Consider the following 24969-nt stretch of genomic DNA (forward strand, 5'->3'; position numbering starts at 1 on the left):
GTGTTCCGGACTGGAAGAGCTAATTCCCAGGACAATCAACAGGAGGCACTGCGCCGGTGAGTCGTCACCTCGCCACAGACCCCAAAATGTCCAAAGCCTCAGACATTAAATTAAATTCTTCTCTCTTTCTCACACACACACTTTTACTCTGACATGGATTTTTTTTAACTAAATATTTTTTGAACATTAATGGATTTTTAAAATTCACAGTTTTAATATATAAATAAAACACTGAACATAGCATTTAGTACAGATGTTGCAATTATAACAATATATCTGAATAGCATTACTCTAGATATTTAGGAATCTCCTACCAGCTAGTAAAACTGGCTTACTGGCTGCTTTGCACTTCTGGGACAGCAGAAAGCATGTGGAATTGTCCAGAATGTGAGCCTGTGTCTGGACTTGTATATCTAGAGTCAAACATTAGGGGAAAATATATTTTAAAATATGGTATATAAAAATCAGTTTCTCTTTTACTTACATGCCAAGATCTAATTTCTGGTTCTGTGGGTCTCCTTCTGAAGCTGACATCATTAACACCTAGTGTTTGTAGAGCCTTCATTTTTTTAACAGTGAGTTATGTCATCATTTCTTGTAAGGGAAATGCTGAATTCCTGTTTCAGTAATACTGCCACAGCACAGCTGAGGATCTAGCTCTGAGTGTTTGCTTTAGGAGACACTTATCCCCTGCTGAATTAGAGGCCACCAGAAATGTAGCCCAATTCTCCTCCATGGAATATTTCGAATATTCTTATACTGCAATATCATCTGATGAAATAAAAATTATGTTCTCTTTAAAACATGCTAGAGTTAGCGACAATTAAAATCATTCCGGAAGAATGATGCAATCTATTTATTTATCTATTTATCATTTGTAAAACATACCTGCTTTTAAAATGTGCTGTATGGTTTGACACACATTTAGCCACCAACACCTGGTGATGAGTTATAACTATTGAATTATGGGCACATTTTTATGTAACCAATTTACAATCTTTGCCTAATTACCTTCACTGATTGCATTATCTGAAACCCTTTGTGTGTGTGTGTGTGTGTGAATAACATGATGCTTCTTTCCTTTTTCTTAAGGAAAAAAACTTTCATAGAAATGTTTTTAAAAAAAATCTGTGAGGTGCATAGAAATGACATCAATTAGTTTAAATGTGACCTATTTACTCATTAACCATCAGCATTAATTGCAATAGTTGAGGCAAAGCAGATTGTGGTTGGGAAACTAGAGATCTGTCACACGTCTCTACCAATAATGTACATCTGAGGTGTTCTTGAATCCAGCCTCAAACTCCTACACGAGCACATGGACACACCCATCTTATTATGGCACTAACAGGGTTTGGCAAAGTAAGATGTGTATCATAAGACACACAAGATGAATATCCTTTCCTCAGAAATGTACCTGCCCTACATGCCTAGTTAATTTGTTGAAAGGCTTAACTAAAGCTTAATTAATTACTTAGGGAGTGTACAAATTTCACTGGCAAGTGAAGCATGTGGCGTTACATGGCATGAAGATGAAGAACAGTAAAACAGGTGATGCTAATACATTTTTCCCAAATATAATTAAGGATTCAACGGACAGCCCCCATTGTGAATTGTTCTCTCTCATTCTGATGCTACAACTCACCTGAATATTGAGCTTTCAAACTGGAGTCCAGAATAAGACCTCAGAGTTGGTCCAAGATAATACTTTCATTAAGATGGTGTGAATGCAATGGAGTGGAAGGGGCCGGGTCCCCCTAAACCCCTGCCTTAAGACTGAGGCACTTCAGCCACAGAAGCACAGGGCAGGAAGTCAAGTACTCCAACCACTAGGCTGACTGGCCCTCCAAGCCCCTTTTATACCACCACAGAAGGAAAACTAACTCCAAACCGGTATCAATATACAAGTAGAGTGGTCAAAGATTTTCAAAATTTGCTAATAATTTGGGGGGCCCAATTTGATACATCTTAAAGGGGCCTGATTTTCAGAGAGCAAGTGCACGGCTCTTTCAATGGGATATGAGCACTTAAATATTCTTTGTGCCTTTGGAAACCTCCCCCTGGAATTTTCAGTCCCCTGGGATATCCCAATGGGTGAACCCATCTTGTCACAAAGGAGTTTGAGATTTTCTGCTCATGGGACACTTGTTAGCCCCATCACTCTGGGCTACAGGTGTGCAGCACAGGACCCCAATCTCTGGAATCCCTCCTTTTAGCATGTCTCTCAGTATGTATCAATAACCTTCCACTTTGCTGGCTTTCAAAACCCTGTCCACCTTGAAAAATAAACTTGAGGAGCCAGCTCTCTGCAGCCCCCAATGACAATCTACTGATCCAATTTCCTCTAGTAGCTGCTGAATCATTCTCCCAAGTATGTTACAGACTGCTACATGGTGATTGGCCCATTTAAAGGGAGATAGGCCAGGACCCACCTACTAATAAGTAGAGTGACCAGATGTCCCATTTTTACAGGGACAGTCCCGATATTTGGGGCTTTTTCTTATATAGGTGCCTATTACCCCCAACCCCTTGTCCTGATTTTTCACACTTGCTATCTGGTCACCCTACTAATAAGCTGTCTCCCAGCTGAGGTAGGGCTAAGGGTCAGGTGACAGCAAGAGCTCAATTAGAAAGGCCAGCAAGAGCTCAATTGATCTGGAAAGCTGCAGGGAGCAAGAAGGTTTCCCACAGAAGTTCCTGGACCAAGGGAAAGAACCCACTTATTACATGACTTCCTGGTAGGCAGCAGCCATAGGGAATGAGACCAACTACAGCAGTAAAAGGAATCCTGGAGTCAAGGGAAGGACACAGAAGAGGGTTAAGAGAGGTAAGAGAAAAGACTCAGAGAACTGTGGTTCATGTTGATCAGAGGAGCTACTTTATTTTGGTTTTCGGCTTATATAGAAAGTTTATAAACTACATGTTTATTTATAGAATGTTTAATTTAACAATGTCACTTAAATTTGTTGAATGAACAAGGTCTATCCGTTGCAATTAGATATGGTCCATGGGTTCTTACACTGAGTGCAACAACTAGGCTGTATCTGTATCACCTTTTAGAGAATTACAGAAGACAAGGTTGTTGAATTTACTTCTCAAATGTAGTCTATTCTTCCAAGCACTATTTGTGAATCAGTTCTTTGTAGCCATTTTAAATTCTCTGAAAACATGCTGGTAATAACTCTAAGCAGAATAGAACAAGAAGACTATTTTTGACAAGGAAAAATCACTTTTTTGGGGGGGGAAAAAAAGGACCCTAGGATTGACTCATATTTTGTGATCCACTATAAGCCCTAGATCCTTTTCTGTGGTACTCATTCCTAAACAGTCATTTCCCATTTTGTATTTGTGCACTTGAATTTCCTTCCTAAGTGTAGTACTTTGCATTTATCCTTATTAAATTTCATCCCATTTGACCATTTTTCCAGTTTGAATTCTAACGCTGTATTCCAAAGCACTTGCAACCCCGCCTAGCTTAAATGCATTGGCTGACTTTATAAGTATACTCTGTATACCATTATTCAAATAATTTGTGAAGATATTGAATAGAACTGGATCTCCACTCGATATGCCCTTCCAACTTGAATGTGAACTATTGATAACTACTCTCTGAGCCTGGTTTTACAACCAGTTGGTGCACCCACCTTATAATAGGTTTGCCTAGGCTATATTTCCCTAGTTTATTTATGAGAAGGTCACATGAGACCAAAAGTCTTACTAAAGTCAAGATAAATCACACCTACTGTTTCTACCCTACCATAAGGCTTGTTAGGCTGCCAAAGAAGAAATTAAGTTAGTTTGACATTATTTGTTCTTGACAAATCCATGTTGACTGTTACTTATCACCTTATTATCTTCTAGATGCTTGCAAATTGATTATTTGTGATTATTTGCTTCATTATCTTTCCAGGTATTGAAGTTTACTTGTCTGGTCTATAGTTGTCCTTATTCCCCTTGTTATAGATAGGTACTATATTTGTCCTTTTCCAGTCCTTTGGGATCTCTCCAGTCATCCATAAATTCTCAAAAATAATTGCTAATGGCTTAAAGATTTCTTCAGCTAGTTCCTTAAGTATTCTAATATGTATTTTGTCAGGCCATGCTAACTTGAAGACATCTAACTTGTCTAAATAATTATCAACTTCTTTCCCTATTTTAGCTTCAGATCCTACCCCATTTATACAGATGTTCACTATGTAAATTGTCAAATCTCTGTTAACCTTTTCGGTGAAAACTAAAATAATATGTGTATCCAAGTCAAAGTTGTCTCAGATAAACTAAGTCATGCTGACCTGGAACTGTTATAGATTTTGTTTTATATGAGCATAATCTGTTCTTGACAGTTATTGCTAATCTGTTAGCCACAAATATGCTCTTGATAAGAAAAAGTATTTATTCTTTTGTTCTACATCTTCTGTCTTAAACACACACTTGTACAATGCAAAAAAAAAAAAAAAAAATCAAACTGTTTATCCTCCAAGGTCTCCAGTGGAAATCTTTCAGTATACAATATACAATTTAGGATAATGTTGCAAATGTGTGCCTGTTTTTATTTTATTATATTTTTCTGTTCATGGGACCTGAGCACTTGCATTGAGAGGAAATTACCCCCCCCCCCCCCAAAGCAGGGGTCGGCAACGTTTGGCATGCGACTCTCCAGGGTAAGCACCCTAGCAGGCCGGGCCAGTTTATTTACCTGCTGACAGGGCAGGTTCAGCCGATCGCAGCCCACACTGGCCGCGGTTCGCCATCCTGGGCCAATGGGGCGGCAGGAAGCGGCGCAGGCAAGGGATGTCCTGGCCGCAGCTTCCTGCCGCCCCCATTGGCCCAAGACGGCGAACCGCGGCCAGTGGGGGCTGCGATTGGCTGAACCTGCCACGTCAGCAGGTAAATAAACTGGCCCGGCCCGTTAGGGTGCTTACCCTGGTGAGCTGCGCGCCAAACGTTGCTGACCACTGCCCTAAAGTATAGTATAGTGGTCATTGTTTCATCAGTGTAGAGTGTGTAGTGGCACCAGAAACCAGGGATGTGAAAGCAACAGCTTTGAGCCATTGGCTATGGCAGTATCAGGATAATCCTTATTGGTAGACTATAATAAAATAGTTCCCCTTGAGACTGTGAAAAATTGGGGGGGTGGGGGAACACTTCCTTATATAAAATACTCCTAAGTGGCTCTAGAATTGTGCTTCATTTCAAGGTCAAAAAAAGACAGTCCACACTTTCCCCACCCTAAGCTTTTATTTTTATATCTAAATAAAATATTTTATGTCTAAATACATGCCTAAATACACAGACAGGCTTCCAAACTGTCTAGATGTACATTGTATTAGTTTTCTAAGGACTGGTCTCCACTACGGGGAAGACCCATTAAATCAATGTCAGAGCACTCTCCAGCCAGCCCAGGTATACCAGCTCTCCGGGAAGAGTAAGGGAAGTCGACTGGAGAGCGTCTCCCGTCAACTCAGTGCTGTGAAGACACGTAGCTGGAGTAGCGTAACATAGGTTGACTTATCCCTATAATGAAGACAAGCCCTGAGAAAACCAAATAACCAAGACACTAATCCTGGCTGTGCAGGAGGTGATGCAAAGGAGCAGTGTGAAAGTGCATATAAGGACACAGATGCTAGCAAAGCCCTTGGGCTATGAAGCAGATCCTTAACTACGTATTTGAAAACTGTCATTTGCCAAACTTAATTTAGCTTTTCATCACTTTTGTTGATCTGTTTCTGTGTTAACATTCAAATTACACAAGTTGAGCAAAGTTATATCATCTTTAGTGTTTCCCCCCCACAGACACACATTCACCTGCAAGTGATATTATTCTGTCAACAGTTTGAACTTTGCCCAGCACTCCAATTTTGCTTTCCCTAATAAAGAAAATTGATTATTGGAATATTAATAAAACTGCTTAATGGATAGCGGAATATGCTGTTGGTGTTCCTGCTTATTTGATGTCCCAAAAAGGTGGGGAACCCAGTGGGTCAAATCCACTGCTCTCTAGCATGACTGTCTTCAACAGAAATTACATAAACTTATCTCCAAATTATCTTACAAATTCAAAGTTTGGCTTTCAGAATATGTCCTATATTTAGAATTGGTTGGAAAACTTTTGATGAAACATTTCCTGGTGAAAAATGCATGTTTGTTTCAAATGGAAATATTTTATGTGAACGTGTCAGGTTCAACAACATTTTCATCTGGAAAGCTTTGCAGGTCCAGAAGATATATATGGAGACCACTGTAGAATAGTCAATAGCACAGTGATTAGAGCTCTCACTGGGATGTAAGAGAGTCAAGTACCTGCTCTGCCTGATTCAAAGCAGGATTTTTCATCCCCGATTACTCTCTCAGTCAGGCAAATACTGTATCTGACTGGGTCTCCCATATTCCAGGTCAGTGGCCTAACCACAAGGCTAAAGTTCTGCTGGCATAGCTAAATGGGTCAGGAATGTGACGAGGTATGATGTCTGACACAGCTGCGTGGGCAAAAGCCCCAAATATAGACACAGCTGTATTGGCAAAACTGCACTTTTTAAATTTATAGCTTGTTTTGGGCCAGGAGAGTGTGGGTGTGGGTGTAGGGGTGAGCTAGTAAAAGGACAGGTTTGCTGGTATAAGCTGCATCTATTCTAGGGACAGTTTGGAAGTATAGTACACTGGTATACTTATACTGAAAGCTCTCTTAATTTGGACATGACTTTACTTTCCCAGTTGGAGCTACCATATGTCATATAAGGCTCTATCTACATTACGCAGCTTTTAGCAACACGGATGCGCTGCTGTAGCCGTGCCGCTAAAAGTTGCGCAGTGTAGCCACTACTTGTTGGCAGGAGAGAGCTGTCCTGCCAACAAAGCAATGTTCACACTGGAGCTTGTTGTTGGCAAAACTTTTGTCTTTTGGGGGGAGGATGGGTTGTTTTAACACTTCTGAATGACTCAACTTTTTTTCTTTCACTTGCCAGTGTAGACAAAGCCTAAATAATTACATACTCATTGGGCCAACAAGAAAGAAACGGATTCTATAGCCTCGTGCTTAGGCATTGGCCTGCAATGGGAGAGATTTGGGTTCAAGGCTCTGTCTGATTCAAAGCAAAGTTTTTCATCCTACGTCACTGAATCAGAGAGAGATTTGACATTTTCTGAAGGAAACATTTCAATTTGTCATTTTGAAGCAACTTTTTGTTTCAAATTTTATCTTGTATTATATTCTCTATTATATACTGTAATATAATACAAATCTTCGTAAACGGTCAAAACTGAAACCAAATGTTGAGACTCTTGTTGAAACAAATTGTTTTAATCAACTGTAGCGGGTCAGTGCGACATCCAGCTAGCCTATTGGTCAGACAATAGCTCCACAATTCTTTCCAGACTGATCATTTTAGAGGGAACTCCAGCCAAGTCATATGTGGCAGGCCTCAATTCCTCCTGAGAGTCTCTTCCACTCCTCTTAGGGTTCTCCCATGGCAGAGGTACAAGGGCATGAGGGAGGAGGACCCAGGGCCTCCCACTCCAGAGGGTCCTAACTGAGAGCCCAAGAGGGGTATTAAAATATCTGGACCACTCGCTGGTCCATCCCAACTTATACTCCCCTGGGTAGCTTCCCACCAGGTTGTGGCTCCTCTGTTGGGGTGTGTTACAGGCTCAAGGAGTATCTGTCTACTGTGTCAGTGGGACACTGTCCCATTCTTTACAGTCTCTTGTGGGTTTCCACCTCCCAGAGATGTGGGGGGTAGAGTTTGGAACAGCCTTAGGAATGCTGCAGCCACTCTTCTAATAGCTCCAGGCATCAAGCTCACTTCCTGGTGCACTTCCCCACCCCGTCTCTGGGCTCCTAGGATCTTTTTAAACTATCTTGCCACCTGGAGCATGCCCTGCTGTTTCAGAGGGGTAGGGTCTACTTTGCCCAGTACTGATCTATACCTTGCGCTGGTTTAGTGTGGGGTCTGTAAACTGCATCATATCAACTAACTTTTATTTGAAAGAATTTTCCTTTCTTTCAGATTTTTTTTTGCAGTTTTTCTAATTGTAATGAAGCCAAATTTCAGATTATCTAATTTATTTGTGTAACATAAATTCCATCCTCCACACAGCTCTAGTTGTATGTATTCTACCAGTAAATGGATGGCTTCATGCTCCAGGGTTGGCAATCCGTCACAAGTGCTAAATTCAATGAGAAATGTAAACAGAAAGGAGGAGTGCAAACCTGGGCAAAAATCTCACATGCAGACTTGTGAACTGGCAGTATCTTCTGTTTTCAGGCAAACTGCAAGAACAGCCTTTCTCACAGCAAGACAGAACTTTCATTCTTCAGAGCTGTCTGAAACCAGGAAGAGCAAAACTTCATGAAAACAGTTGGTAAGAAATGTCACTGAACTTGCACCTCAAAGATGATGATGACAAATTTTGTGATGAAGTACAGGATGGTTCTTATTTAAGCAGATCCAAGTTCTCATCACACTATTTCCACCCACCCCTCCGCAAATAATCCAGATGGAAATCAGAGCTGGATGGACCCACCCTCATATAATGTACAGATTATTATTTTATTAATACAGTAACTTTCACATGCATTTACATTTTTTACCAATCTACAGATAATGGGCCCAATTCTTTGTGCTGCTCTCAAGTTTATGAAAGGCTCATTAACTTGGGGCAAGTTTTAAGGTCCCCATCAACCTTAGCTTCACCCTCAATGCCTCATCCCCCTCTGCCAGCAGGCTGGGACCCACTGTTCTATATGAAGGGTGAAATCTGCCAAGACTCCCTGTAACATGGTTCTCCTGTTCACCCTCGCACTTTGTGAACCTGCGCCCACAGATTAGCCAGAGTCCTTCTGTGTGCAATCACCAGTGCCTTTTATTTACAGTGTCAGCTCCCACCGCCTTCTAGTTACAGACCGCGCCAAACTAGCAACCTGGGGGACAGCTAGCTTCTCCAGCCAGCAGGGACACATGGCCCTTAGCTCCTCTCTTTCCTTTCTCCCCCCCCCCCCCCCTTCACTTCCTTCCTGCCAGCCCTATATAGCCCCCTGGCTAATAAGGCCCGCAGGTGCTTCCCTTCTATTAATTAGGTGTGGCATACTTAGCCAGCCCCAATTAATGCTTCTTAATTGGAGCTGGGCTAACAGGGGCCTGGTTCAGGGCCGCCTGGCCAGCACCCTGTTATACTCCCATTAGCTTCAGTTGGGACAGGATTTCACCCAAAGACTTCTAGGGAAGTTGCCCATTTATTTGCCCTCTCCCTCATTTTGTTTGGTGATGTCTAGCTGCATTTCTTGGTATTTTGGGACTAAAGGCTGGTTCTATGGTGGGGGCAATCTGGAAATTCTGCTGTCCCTTCCCTCAAATCCTTGGGTGTATAGGAAGTTGTATGGCACACATTGGGAAAGAGCATGGTAAAAATTACTTTCTTCCGCTGCTGTCAGTTGGAGATTGAGATGGGAGGTTGAGTGATGTCCCCTGAAGATCCATGGAGGGGAGCAGCTGTTTCTCCTCTAAGACACTGTGATCACTGGGAGGAGAGACTGTTGCTTTGTGCTAAGCAGCCCCTGTTTGTACAATATGCTCTTCCTGTGCACTTCTGAAGATTTAATTATGCTTTCCCCCCCCTTTTTTTAATATGCATGAACCCTAAAGGTTATGGAGTGGCACCTTTTATAAACCTAAAAACAACAAAATTAAGAATAACTTGTCCCCACCACAAAAATGCTTCCTGATTTCATATATTCAATTTTGATTCTGCTGTAGTGGCAGAGCCAGTACCTCCCTGTAGCTTGCTGGTAAGGCCTTGCCCTAGGGAAAGGCAAGGGAAAGAGTAAATATACTTGCTCATCTGTACTAAACCTACATCAAGGTGTGTATTGAAGTGTCTCAACTAGTTGAGAATGTCATAACACAGTCTAGGAATGCCCAGGCTCACAGCCCTGACAGACATGAACTGACAAGCATTGCAGTGGTGTAATCAGTCAGTCTTGGTGAATCCATTCTTATGTGGGTGCTGTATTTTTGCTGGTCCCTCCAGGCACCCTCAACACATTGGCTACATGAGTTATTTTCCATATATAATTGGTGCAGGTGAGGCACCACATTACATGCCTATCGACGTGACATAGTCATAGCAGCAACCAAAATCGAGAAGAATTTTTTACTCTTTTTGGGAGAACTTTGGAATCTGTTGTTTCTATGACTGATCTTTCCTTCTCTGCTTGGAATCTCACCCTCCTATCTTCTCCCTCCCTCCCCCCAAGCCCACATGCACAAAGCAGCATCCACAGAAATTGCACTTTGGTGAAATAAGGTGTGAGTGAACAGACTCTAAGAAATACCCTCAGCTTAAAAATCACATTTTGATTCTGAAATTCTCCTACTACCATTGTTGCAAGTAGCATCTAAGATTACTACAACTGAATGAAAGAATTTAGAGAAAAATAGAACTTCATTTTTTTTCAGTTTATTTGGGTATTTGACAGCACTTTGTATATTGCCGATTTCAGTCTGCCCCAGTCAGTTTCCCTGTTTGTGGATTTTTTACGTAGTAACAAGGAAGAATATTTTAAAAGTGGGGAAATATTATTGTAAAACTATAGAAATTGGTTGGAGGAGCTAGGGGCAGATAAAACATCTGCCACAACATTTCAAAGCCATGGAAAAATGAGAAATAATTAAAAAAAAAAAAAAAAACAGTAACCTTATTTAGGTCCAGTTTAACATGAACTTTTCTTCATCTCTCCCCAGAACATACCCACCTCATCCAAATTTACAAGACCTAGAATCATCCTCCTCTGTGAACACCTTTCCAACCCATAGGACTGAAATATTTCTTCAGCAGGTAAGACAGAGCAGTTTATGGCAAGTGTAGTGGGAGAAAAATGTATTCACTGAATCTTGGGCACTGCAGCTGGGGGCCCAAGCAAATGACTCTGAGAGTCATCCTAGAATTGCTTGAACTAGCTCTGTTGTTTGTCAATCAGGAAAGTTTAATCCTTTCCCCACATCACAGGGGTAAGATCACTTTGTAAGGGACTGTACCTGGCATGTCATAGAGAAGATCATAAAATGTATTAGAACTGACATATAAAATAGTCTCTGTAAAGTACTGCAGCAGCAGTGCATGTTGATTTGATATGTTTTCCTGACAACTCACGCTTTCCCACAATTTCTTGTGATTAGCTGTGTACAATGGTAAAACAAGCCACCGTTTCTACTAGAAAGATTAAGCATGCCTACATATTATCATAGCCCTATGCTAAAATTATAGCAAAATTCTTGAAAAACATTACAGATATTATGATACAGAAAGATATATATCTTTTTTGGGACAAAGACCACATTTAGGAGAAAAACACAACGAGCCTGATAACTTACTTGACTTCCACCAGAGTATTTTACAAGTAATTCCACTGAAATCAGTAAAGTTGCATCAGCATAAAAGTAGTGGAAATAATAACAGAATCAGACCAAAGATATTTAAATTTCCTAAAATTATTTTGGTAAAAGTGCAGTATGCTAACCATGTCAGCAGCAGTGACTGGCACTATGAAGACTGGCAAAATGAAGGGAAAGAGAGGGTGTGAAATCTTGTCTACCTAAATCATCAAGTATTTCAATCTTTGAACATATTTCTACTGTTTAGAAGTAGTCATAATAACAGACTAAAGCCTTATAATTAAGGCTAAGTTTTAGTCATGGGTATTTTTAGTATAAGATATGGCCAAGTCACAGGCAGTAAACAAAAATTCACAGCCCGGGACCTGTCCATGACTTGTACTATATACTCCTGACTAAATCTTGGGGGGGAGGGTGGCAGCCTAGGGGGCACCGTGGGTGCCTGGGGGGAGCAGCAGTCCTGGGGGTGGGGGGTTGGCGGGGCTGTCAGGCTCCCTACCCAGCTCCTCGCAATTCCCCAGAAGCAGCAACATGTCCCTCCCTCAGCTCCTAGCTCTGCCCCCGCCCCAAGCACCAGCTCTGCAGCTCCCATTGGCTAGGAACCGCAGCCAATGGGAGCTGCAGGGGTGGTGCCTACAGGCAGAGGCAGTGTGCGGAGCTAATAGTTGAGGGAGGGACATGTTGCTGCTTCTGGGGAGCCCCCCCAGGTAAGCACCATCCTGAGCCCCCTCCCACATGCACCCAAACACCTGCGGCTGCTCAGAGGGGAGTGGTGGCACGAGACTGTCCCAGCAGCAGCTGGTGTGGCTGTTCCAGAGGCTGCCCAAGCTGCTTAGGCGGCCCCCAGGCCAGCTGCACCAGCCACTGCAGAAGTCACTGAGGTCCCGGAAAGTCATGGAATCCATGACTTCCGTGACCTCTGTGACAAACTCGCAGCCTTAATTATAATGCATAGTATTTTCCAGCCTACCTGGCAAGAATTAGGATGAACAAACTGTTTTATGGACGCTATAGTTAAGATTTAATATATTGAAGTACATACACTCCCCTTTTCTATCATGTGAAGGACTTTGGATTTATGAATCTCAGGTTCGTGATTTCTATCTTGGCAGAGCTGGACATAAGATTGGAAAACAGAAATCACCATGCTGGCAAGGCCTCACGTATTGTTGTTGTTGTTGTTTACTATTGATGTTGTAAGACTATTGACCAAAGATAGGGTGAGGGTTGTGGTTTGGTGAGATCCTGTTTTTAATCCAAATTTTTAAAATAATTGGGAAAGGGAATAGCAGTTTGGACCTTCTACTAGGGTAATCATTTTGACAGATAGGCAAAGGAAAGATACACTATGTCAAGGCCGTTGGAAAACAAAAGACAAAATGACAGCTCTTCTGGCATTTGATTTTATAATTTGGAATTGTGGCCATCTAACATCTGCAGCTTTCCATTGGAAAGAACAGAAAAGGGACTATTTTGGATTTATGAGATTGAAGAGGCTATTTCTTATAGCAGACATTAATGAGTCATCACTTAAATGCGGTGAAGTGGTGAAGCAGTGAATGAGCCCAGGGCAGATGTTGTGAAAGTCTTCTGATCACCACCAACTGATGTAGGGTAAGGTTATATACTGTACCACACGTTATTATTATTTAGTCCATACTGGCACTAGTATCCTGAGTAAAAAAACATATATGTATAAACAAATAATGAGCAACATCATTCTCAGTGGTGCAAATTAAAATATACAAAAGCCTGTAATCCTCAGAAGATTTTAAGAGGGGGGCCTTAAACTAGGAAAGAACTCAAAGCAACATTTGTTGATCAGTATGTGTGTGTGATTTGTTTTCAATTTTCCTCACCAAAGTTTTCCCATGAGAGCTTTTTTATAAATGACAGTGAACAGTAGATTCACTATTAATAATGAATTATGAAAAGAGAGAAAACAGTAATTTATGTTGACTCCTATGGTAAATAGCCTTTTCCATTCATTATACACTCTCTTTCATGCACACAGATAGATTTAAACAATGAACAACCTTAAAAATGTTTCCAAACAGGGCTGTTAATTCTGTATCAGTTCAATGGAAATGGGCATAAACAAAGCCAAAGATGTGACTGCTCAAGAACGTTTCTAAATAAGAATTTGTATGTGAACTTTCTAGTAGATCTGGTCAACATTTTTCAGATGGAACAGTTTTTTCTGTCGGAGATTGCTGAGTCAACAAAATCAAAACATTCCATGGGAATGTGTCGTTTTTTATCAAAATTGTCAAAGAAATTATTGAAACATTTCATTTCAATAATTGGAAAAGAACTTTGTTTTCATAAAGTCATTTCAATATTTCCAGAGTTTACTTTTTCAGCAGAAATTTTATTTTTCTTTCCAGTTCAGAATGGCGGGAGATTGCAAAATGTCAGAATTTCCCAGTGAATGGAAATTGTGATTTTTGACCAGCTCTATTTTCTAGCTAAACCCTATCTCTGTAATGAGATAAACAAAACCATGTAGGGACCAGAGCATGGGCAGCCATGTCTAATGATTACAATCGGGAGCCTGAAACCAGAGCGAAGGTCAAGAGACAAGCCAAAGATCAGAGATAGAGTTAGGACTCAAGCCAGGGGATGACATTGGAGTTGGCATCAGGGATAGGGCATAAGAGCATGGACCTGGAGCAAGGCAGGAAAGCAGGAACCAGGAACAGACAGGACGGCAGGGCTCAGGAGTCAGGCAAGTGGGCAGGGTCTGTAGTAGCAGCCAGCCAGGGATTACTCTAATTGCTTGGACAACTGTACCTTTTTCTAGTTTAACTAGAGATTCTCAGCCAATCAGTGGGTCTGGATGTCTACCCCCCATCAGGACCTTCGTGGGCTGGGCCCTATGTGTGCTACAGCTTTGCTGGCCCCCTTCTCCAGTCATTCAGGTGAGCTGCTGGATGGTGTCTGTGGTCTGAGCAGTGCTTGGGGACCTGTGGGTCCTTGATCAAGGTCCCCAAGACCTCATAAACACCATTTCTGGATACCCACAAACTTTGGGATGCTTCGGTCTGAATTTAAACGTAACTTGGGGTCATCTCTACCATTCAGAATAATATGTTAAAAACCCAGGTGTAGAAAAAATATCTTCACCTAAATATGTTAAGATGTGCAAACAGGCCAGACTTTGCAAACTTGGGGACCTAAAACCCGAGTCTATGGAATGGAATCCAATAAGTATAGATTTATGTGCCTAACTTTAAGCCCACAAGTTTCAAAATATTGGCCTACATATCCAGTATAATCATAAATATAAATATTAACTGTAAGTGGTGGGTGATAAGGGATTATCTATCTATTTGATATATGTGTGTGTGTGTGTGCATAAATGGATTATATGAATTTCCTTAACTGCTCTTTCATTAATAGCTGTTTTCAGGATCTTCACTGCTTCCCCATTTGTTTATGTTGTTTTTCTTTATATTCCAAGTTTGATAGATTTTTTTTAAAATGGAGTTCAATATCGCAGTTATTCGTGTTATCCTTAAAAACAAAATGCTATTGCAAATAAAATGTACTTTTAACCAAAACCAGCAACCACAAACTAACTCAGTTAATGAAATAGAGATGACTAAGATGACCTAAAGCCACCTAACAAAAGGCAGAGTAAACTTCTCATTTATCAGGCAATGATCAGTAACTCCTTTCTCAAGACCTCAGTGGTTTTCTGATCACATGACCACTTCTTGTTCTCAGAATAGTCCCTTCTGCTGTCTCTTGATTAGTTGCTGAAGTGAATCCAACAGCTGGAGCCTGTGTCTTCTGTTCAGTGGGTTTTGGAGTTTTTAAATTGTCCTTGATTGAGTGGGTGTTACTTCTCTCAGTGCGCAAGCCCTGTAAATGCCCTCTTGGGGTCTGTTTAAATGTCTTCTTTTCAGCCTGGACAACTGGCTATGATGTAAGATCTTGCTCTTCATGGTATATCTGTCATCTTTGAACCTACAAGCTGCTCTTAACATTCTATGCCACTCGCAATGGCAACAGTTTGATGTTCTTATCCTACTATTCTTTTCCAGTTTCCTGCTCATATCTCTTTTGTAACTACTCCAGAGTTAGCTATAATTGGCTTAAGAAAATTATTAGATGCTGGCACAAATGATTTTGCCCTTCGCCCATAATCTTGAACTAACAGTACTAATGAAATGTTGTGAGGTATGGATCTCTTGAATCTGCCAGAGACTTTTTTTAATCAGATTCTTTGCTAGTTGCATTGAGCTAGTATGCGCTTGATGTGGTGTACTTGAACTGACAAATACAAGAGATTTGCCTAAATGCAGACTATTACATTTTGGCCCAATCAGCTGAGCAGTGGTGGTTTTCAGGGCATTGCAGCAGATTAGTTTTTGTTGTTGGCAAGAAATTGATTTCACGGTGCCAAGTCTGATGTAATTTGTTATGCTGTGCACATGTTCTTATCTACAGTCTGTACATGAGTCCTGTTACTCTTTGAGTTACATAGACTGAGCCGCACACAGTCCTCTTCAGAAACCCCAGCTCAGTCACCCTGAGTGGCCACCAAGGACAGCAGCCTTCATCACTACTCCGGGGGTCTCTGAGATCCCCATGATTCTGAGGCTGCTGACCCGTGCACGGAGACTCAGTGCTGCTGGTATTTCATCACACTATAGAGAAGGCACAAGTGTTGATCTAAATGCCATGATGCCCTCTCTTCCTGATTACTATTATCCTCCAGTCAGGATCCAGAAATGCCTGAAGCAGATTCATCCTAATGCCATCCTCACACCGAGAGGGCAACCCTGTGATCATCAGCCCAAAAGCCTGGATATGCTCATCACACCCTGGCTGTGTGGAAAGCTCTCATTATTGTCACTGGGTGTTGCTCACATAAAACAAGGCTAGAATATACTCAAAATACAAATTTATATTGTGGGAGAAGGTGTAAAAGTGATGTAGATCTGTTCCTGCATGTTTTATCCAGGCAAAACTGAGTTAGTACTGCCTGCTGAGTCTCCTATTTTACTACTTAGAAACATTCTTTTTTTTTTTTTTTTTTTTTTTTAAGGAATTCTTTTCTTGCTATGATCAAAGATATTTGAGTCTAGTTTTCAAATCTGGATGTCTGAAGTTACCTAACTGAAGATTTAGGTGTCTAAGTAAAAATGGATATTTAGTTGGCTGCAGACAGAGTTAGATACTTAACATCAGACATCTGAATTCTGCTTTGTAATATAATTTTAATTCTCATTAGTCATAACATAAAATGGTCACATGAAAGGAAAATACAAACAAGTCCACTATTTACATATTTCTGGGATATCGTGAAATAGGAAATTGAAAATCTACAGAGCAAATGATCCTTTGTGGTAGAGATTCAGAGCTGGAGGGAAAATTCCCAGTATTCATTCTTTCTTTATTCAAATAATAACCAGCTACCTTGAGCATGTCTTAAAGAGACTTCTCTACTCTTAAATCCTGCATTAACTTAAGCCCCTTGCAAGTCCACTGAAGGTAAAATTTGGCCAATGAAGATTAATCAGCAGTGCTTTTGTCTGAAATACAAAACACAGATCTTGATCACTTCTCCCCAAAGAGAAGAGATGTACAACAGTTTCCCAAGAACTACTGGGATGTATGTGAAAAACAGATGGGTAAATGTTATAAATTACTATGTAAAACAAAGTGACTGGACTCAAATATAACATTGTCAATCAGTTACTGAAACTGGCATAAATTGCTATTAAAAAAAACTTCCAAGGTAGGACTAGTTTCTCTCTTATGAGCCAGTTGGGTTTACATGCGGTGTCATGTTGTTCTTGGCCTAGCATGAAATTCTGCTAACAGCAGCAAAATTGGCAAAATCACTTAGATTCTTTCTTGCCTTAGAATACCAGGAAAACATACAAAAGGAAAATAATAAAAAGTTGTTTTTAGGGAGGATAAATATGGGGGCCAGTATTTTCAAAACTAGAGATCAAATCCTGTCTCCATTGAAGTCAATGGCAAAACTCCCGCTGACTGGAATGGGACCAGGATTTCATTCTGAGTATCTACAGCCAGGCTCTTAAATCCATATGGAGGCACTTAAATAAAAGCCCTGATTTTCAGAATGCTGAGACCCCAGCAGCTCCCCATTGATTTCACTTATGAAGATCAGGTCATTCATTTTGATGACTAAATATAGGTTCCGGAGCCTAGCCTTGTTTAGACAGGTTAAGTGCCTTTACAAGTCAATGGGAGTCAAGTGCCTAACTCAGACACTTTTGTAAATGCTACAAGGCATGTATCTTAATCTTTAGGTGCATAAATACCTTCATAAATCTGCCCCCTAGTCTTGAAATTCTTGGCCATATTGTTTAACTGCTTAAAAGGAAAGGCCCTTGGAATTATACCACAGAGAGAAAAAACACAAACAAAAATCTGATGCAATAATGGGTTAGGGTCTTGTATTTGTCTGTGGCACACTGAATATGTTTTCCAGGCCTGAAGAAGAGCTCTGTGTACCTCGAAAGCTTGTTTCTCTCACCAACAGAAACTGGTCCAATAAAAGATATTATCTCACTCACCTTGTCTTTCTATTTTCATTAATGCAGCTATGCTCTTTTTCTCTGTAGTTTTCAGTGCATTTTACCTAGAAAATGTTCTAGAAAGAAGCTTGTGGTGTTGCTATTCCTTAAAGAATTTATCTAATGGGTGAAAGTGCTCAGCACGAGGGAGTAATTAGACCAAAAATGGTGTAATCAGCCAAAGAGTAAACAAAAGAAAGCGTGAATGACCAAAATGGTGACAGAGATCACTGTCAGTATGGAATAGATGTCTGCAGTGCCTACTACAGTAGGGCCTTCATTGGCGTTTACAGTCAGTACTGCAATACAAATAATAAACTAGAATAGTATCCACTGAATATTTTGGAGTTGATAAAATATCTTTGTCTTATTTAATAAAAGAAGGTAAGAATATGATCAATAATAAATATTGGATACCTCTTAAAAATGCAGTGCAGATATAGGTATCCAAATGGTTTAGTGAATGATACTGGCAGATAAGAAGTAATGTACACATGAAATCGGCTGACTTTGGATGAATGTCAGAACGCCTTCAAAAAGCTGTGTTCCTGCTGACTGTTTAATTCCCAGCTCAACAAAATTATTGATCCATGTTTTTCGTCAGTGAGTGATGGCAATTGAATGTGACTAAGCACTTGGATTATTCTAAATCCTTCAGGTGACTGACCAAAATGTTTGCCATAAATGAACATATTTGAAAAGTTGATGACTGTTTGATATTCTTAGCATAGTCAACATTATATGAATCCATAACTAGTGTGTTTCTGTTACTACTAATATCATAAAATGAAATAACAGGATTAGAATTTGGGAGAGAAGATACTTATGAATAGCAACCATACTCTGTCCAACACACAAAATCTAAATCCCTCAAAATTGAATTAGACTGGGCATGTGAGACAGCTCTGAAGATACTGAGCATCAGATTGGTTTTGGCCCTATGTAGGAGAACAAGTGCAGGAAAGTCAGAATGACCCACTGTTTAGGCAGCCAAGTGCAGGGGTCAGACACAGTTCAACTCCTTGCATTCAGAAAACACAAGGACTATTTCAGGGTCATTACTATTGCAGTGTTAGGATCCTCAAAATGAGTTTAGGAGGGACAAAACTATTGCTCTCCCTTGCACTTGCTAGCAAAGCAAAGCCTGCATGAAAGGAGCACATGCTGCAGTCTAGTATGTAGCAGGATCTACTCTTTCACTTTTTCCCCACAGTTTATGGCCAACATTTGTCAAAGGTGAGTGTCTAATGTTAGACCCCAAAATCCATATTAGACATCTCAATACAAATGGCCTGATTTTCAAAGATGTGAGTCCCCACAGTTTCCATTCATTTCCCCACAGGTGCTTGTTGTTAGCTCTAAAATTGAAGTGCTTAATACACCACCCTTCTTCTTGTTTAGATGCTATTTATCTTGCATTTTGGACAGAAATCCTTCCATTTAGCAGCTTCTGATCATTTAGCAGCCTGTAACAATGGAAGTTTTTTAACCATCCAAAAGAAAAAAAAATAACCTAAAGATTGGAGGGCTAGATGGAACAAGACTTTACCTCTAATTTTTCAAGGTAGAGATTTAGCTATATTATTGCCATTTACAGCTGTATGGTTCTTCCACTATATGCTTTGAAAATGTAAGTGTTAGTGCATCTAGGGAATGCTGATCTGCTGTAGAATGGCTTGGAAACAACTTTTTGAATTGTCTTGACTTTTTAACTGAAGTATTTTTCAGCCATTAGATAGGAAAGTGTTAAGCATCTTGGGAAGGTAGGTGGATGACAGTGGAAATGGATCTTTAGGAATTTGGTAATACTGCCTGTTGCATTGATCTCTTGTATAAAATAAGTGAAGTAAAATCATGAATAGATGTTTAAGTCAAATGGGATTCATAAGTACTTGTGATGCAATTCATGTTTATTATATCTGTTTACTGGTAAAATGCTAATTTTAAGAGTGTCATAAAATGTCCTTTTAATCAAAGCATGTATGCAGAGCTGTAAACTTATAACAAAGGCAGTAAACAAGCAAACAGTAGTGGACCTGTGTCTGCTTATTCTATGAAGACCAGATTGAAAGGAGATGGAAATAGTACAAGATTTTTCGTTCCAAATTATTTGAAAAGCAGCATGGTGAGCGTATGCCTGGGGCATGCTGATCTCGTTTGGAAATTGATGTACACAAATTTCATGAGAGCAGAGTTTATTGATTTTTTTTTTTTGGATGGCTTCGGCAACAGACATTTCACCCAATTGCAGCTTGGTTAGTCAACCAGCCATTTAGTGTTTTGTTAGTTTCTAAACACAGGAAAACATCTTTTCAGTGGAAATTTATGGAATCAAATGTGTTTGTATATTAAATCCAGCTGTACATTTAATTGAGCACTGAATGGGCTTTCTTGCCAGTGATGATGATGACCCATTTTACTTCTATCTAGTGCATTTGACAGAAAATGGAAAATTTCTCACTTCTTTCTGCTAGCTGCATATCCCACAGTACTTGACATCTGGGCTGCTCTCATCTTTCTATAGCTCACAGAGGTGGATCAGAATTTTGGGGCCTGGCCACACCCCCTCAGCTCCTGCTTGCTTCCAGATAAGTTATTCCCAAGCTGTAAAACTTACTTAACATCATTAACAATTCTTCCAAGGATAACTAAATAACATTAGATCAGGGAAGATAGCCATATGGTAATTATTCCAGTTAATACCGGACCTTTAAACTTATGAGCTATTCAGGGTGGGTATATTTGTGGGCGGTGCTGCTTGCAGAAGGATATTATCGGTAAGAAATGTTCTGTTCTGCAGCCCAGCATCCCCCACAATTCCTGATGTCTGGGAAGTAGTGAAGAGGTGGAGAAGGTTATAAAAAGGTCAGAAAAGGGAAAAATAGTATCCCTCCCATTCTATAATATTTGCTGAAAGGGAAAAATCATTTCTGGGCTCCCGCCTACAACACCTTCCTGCCAAAGGATGCCTCTGCAGAAGACAGGAAATACATCTTGTAGTGCTTGATAAAGGTGGGAGCCTTACAAATTTCCACTGTGGCTGCATTAGCTCTTTCTGCTCATGAGGTCATCAGGGATCATGTGCAGTGTGCCCTCATCACTTCTAGGACCAGAATCTCTAATGCCGTATATAATGCATCGTCTAATCCACCTAGCAATAGAGAACTTAGAAGCTCTCAGATCTTGGCATTTTGGATGTAAAGGTACAAACAGGGTTTCTGATCTTCCCATAGATTCTGTATGTTTAAGGTAAAATTTTAGAGTCCTTCTGACCTCTAAGGTGTACCACGTCTCCTTGGTGGGATTCTGTGGCCTTGGACAGAATGAACATAGAACCACCTCTTGGAAAGCATGGAAATAAGAGTTCACCTTTGGGATAAACGATTCTGGAGTTCTGAGCACCACCTTCTCCTCATGAAACATGCAGTAAAGTTCCTACATAGAGAGCACTGCCAGCTCCAACAGTCACCTGGCAGACATGGTGGTTATCAGAAAGCAAGTTTTGATGGATAAATAAAATGATGATGTTGACTAAGGGATGGGTTGCCAGGGGTCTCAGTACAGGTGGCAAGTCCCACTTGGGAAAAAGAGGTCTCCGAGTCAGCTTGGCTAACCGGACTACCCTAAGGAATCTGGCTACCTGGGGCTTCTCTGCCAGAGAACCCACAGATTCTGCAAACATCATGCTACTAAGGGCAGACACCTGACATGCAATGGTGCTTGGCTTGAGATCTTTGTTGAAGCCTTCTTGGAGAATATGCAAGATAGGCAGAATTCCTGGCACTACTGCAAATCTTGATTCAGATAAAGGAGAATGCTTTCCAAGGTCAATACTCTTTAAGAAGAAAGAAGTGTTCTGATGACTTTGGAGGACAGATCCAATGATACTAACACATCCCTTTCAGTAGCCAGGCTGTTAGATGCAGCTGATTAGGACTGGAAGACTAAGAGGACCTTGTTAGAGGATGTGCTGTCTCTTTGGGAGCTGTGGTGTTGGTCTCAGTTTCAGCTCTATCAAGGCTGATAACCAGGGTCCCTTCAGTCAATGTGGAGTTATCAATATTACTGTGGCCTGTTCTGGTTTTATTCTCTGGACCACCTTTCATAATAAAGGGAAAGGTGGGAACACATAGAGGAGCCCTGCAGTCATCTGTGTGATGGGGCATCTGTTCCCCTGGACTGGGGTTCCACTTCCCAGTTGAAATACTTTGGTCTCTTTGCATGTATGTAGTTTACAAATAGGTCAGTTGAAGGAAGGCCGAATGACTGGATGATTAACGCAAATACTTCCTGATTCAGGCACCACTTAGAGTTGTTCACCTTGCACCTGCTGACCCAGTCCACCCTCTGGTTCAGGTATCCCTTTGTGAACTGCCCTGATGGAGAAGAGACAGTGCTCCACCCACTGCATGATTTCCATTGCTTCAGCATGTTGTGCGGGGGGCTTCTTGTTCCCTATTGCTTGTTCACCAATGTGACCATGGTTGTGATATCTGACTGAATCAGGAAGTGGTTCCTTTATATGCTGGACTGAAAACTTTGTAGCCCAGCTTGACCTTTCTTAGTTCTAGGAGGTTTATGCTATGGTCCTTTCCTCCAGGTTCCAGATGCCTTGAGCTGTTTGGGACTCTGGATATGCTCCGCAGGCTAGCATCAGTTGTGAAGATCAGGTGATCTGGAAGGCATTTGGGCATGCTTTCCAGACCTGGCCCTGGACTGACCACTGTTTTAAGAAGTTGATCACTTGCACTGGAACCCTCAATTGATTTTTCTTTCATTCCAAGGGGTGGTCCCATATCTTTACCATAAAGCCTTGAAGACACCTGATGTGTGACTGAGCCCATAGGAGGCCTAGTAGTTGGAGTCTCAGTGCAATAGTGGGCCTCTTGCAGTTCCAAAATAATGCAAGGAGGTCCTAAATCTTCTGGAACCTCTCTAGAGATGGATATATCCTTGCTATCAAGGCATCTATGTCCACTGCCAAGTGAGTTATTTGGATGTATTGAATCAAAAGCTTTTCTTGATGTTGACAATAGTCATGCACCTACAGGAGATTCAATGTCAGTGATGTAGCTCTGTGTGCTGTTGCTGGAGATGGAGCTCTGATTGAGATGTCATCCAGAAAGGGGTACAAGTAGATCCCCTGTGATCTGAGTCTGAATATCTTTGTAAAGATCTGGGGCGTTGAGGATGAGCTGAATGGGAGCACTCAACACTGATAATGCTTTCTGCCACTGGCAAACCTTAGGAACCTGTGATGGCATGGTCTGATTAGGATGTTGAGGTATGCATCCACCAGATCCACTGAAGATAGAAAATCCCACTGGGACAGGGATGACACTATCATGGTTAGGGACTCTACTCAGAATATCATTTTCTTTATCACATGTTGAGCCTTTTGAGATCTGGAATAGCTCAGATTCCCCCAGAAAGATAAAGAAGATGGAGTAGAGTCTCAGGATTCTTTCTACTGCTCATATCCAGGAGGTGAGAAATCTTATTCTGGATTAGATGGCATTTGATGGGACTGGATGAAAAACAGATGGGGTAGAGCCTGCAACTCAAGGGGATATCTCTGACTCACTATCTCCATGACCCACTTGTCTGTGATTGAAGCAACCTGTTCCTCCAGGAAATGGGAAATCCTGCACCCAAGCTTCAGTTTAGGGTGGAGAGAAGTTTTGGCAGTGGCAGGGCTGCCTCGGGGCTTTCCTCCTGTGCCATGGTTCCACAGCTTTCTTCTGGAGAACCTGCTGTCTCTTCACTGCTATTTCTGCAAGGATGAAGGCCAAAAGAAATCTTTAAGGCATGGTGTGGTGTCTGAAGGGACTCTAGATTTTGCAGCAATATACGCCACTACCTTTTTGAGTTTCTCTCTGAAAGCAGGGTTCCTATGAAGTTGGTGGAGCACAGCACTTGCTTCAAATGGCTATCCAATTTCCAAGGATGCGGCTATAGGTGGTGCCTGGTCATTGAGTTGGAGGCCATGGCTTTGGCTGAGAATCTAATTGTGTCCATTGAGTCATCAGCAACGAATGCTTTTGCCGGGAAAACTTTCTTAAAAAAAAAAAAAAAAAGCAGAAGTCAAGGTGATATCTATCCTTGTGACTCATGGTTCATTGATGCTATAGAACCTAAAATAATTTCTGTTAATGTGCTTGCCCTTGTCTGGCTTATCCCATTCATCCCTGATTACTTGTTCAAAGGAGGAGTCTGTAATGAATCATCTCTGAGCCTGATGAGTCATCCCTGAGTCAGATTACCTGAAGGCTCCTTGTCAATCAAACAGGACTCATCCAGTCCTCAGTTAAAGGTCTAACCAGGTGACTCCAAGGCCAGGTATATAGGCTTCCAATGAGAGCAGCCACTCCAGTCTGCTCAGTATTGCTACCTCACTGGGAGTATCCCCAGCTGCTTGGTGGTCCTGACAGATTGTTTACAAAATTATGTGCAGAGCTGGTCAGAAAATAAAGGATTTTTTCTGCAGGGTTTTTTTTTTTACATTTTAGCTGAATATTTCAGTCAAAATCAAAAATCAAAATATTTTTATTCAAAATGGCACTGTGGTGCCTCGTGGGAGTTATTATCCAAATGGCAAACTATGTCTCCCATGATGAACCATGGCCATAGACTTCTATGGCATGTCCCTACCACCCAACAAGATGGGAGAAAGTAGTGCAACATGGAAGATGATTTCAGTGGGAAACCGATACTTTTCATTACAAATTTAATTTAGTTGAAACCCTATTTTTTGTCACAACAGTTTTGATGGATTTTTTTTACCAGCCCTAGTAGAGTGTGTTACTGAGCGGCGTGCAGAATTGGGGAAATGATATGTTTACATTTCTTTTTTTAAATACATTCTGATTTTGTTTGAAATTTCCCAACCAGTATCTGAGACACTAACTCTATTCTCCACACACTTCTTGTGAGTGAAAGCGACACGCTGGGAAGCATGGGGGCGTTCTGGGCAGGCCAGGACAGTGAATGGGAATGTGTGGGGCATGAAGGGTTGAGCTGGGGCA

The sequence above is a fragment of the Malaclemys terrapin genome, chromosome 2 (genome assembly GCF_027887155.1).
Source record: "Malaclemys terrapin pileata isolate rMalTer1 chromosome 2, rMalTer1.hap1, whole genome shotgun sequence".
Lineage (NCBI taxonomy): Eukaryota > Metazoa > Chordata > Testudines > Emydidae > Malaclemys > Malaclemys terrapin.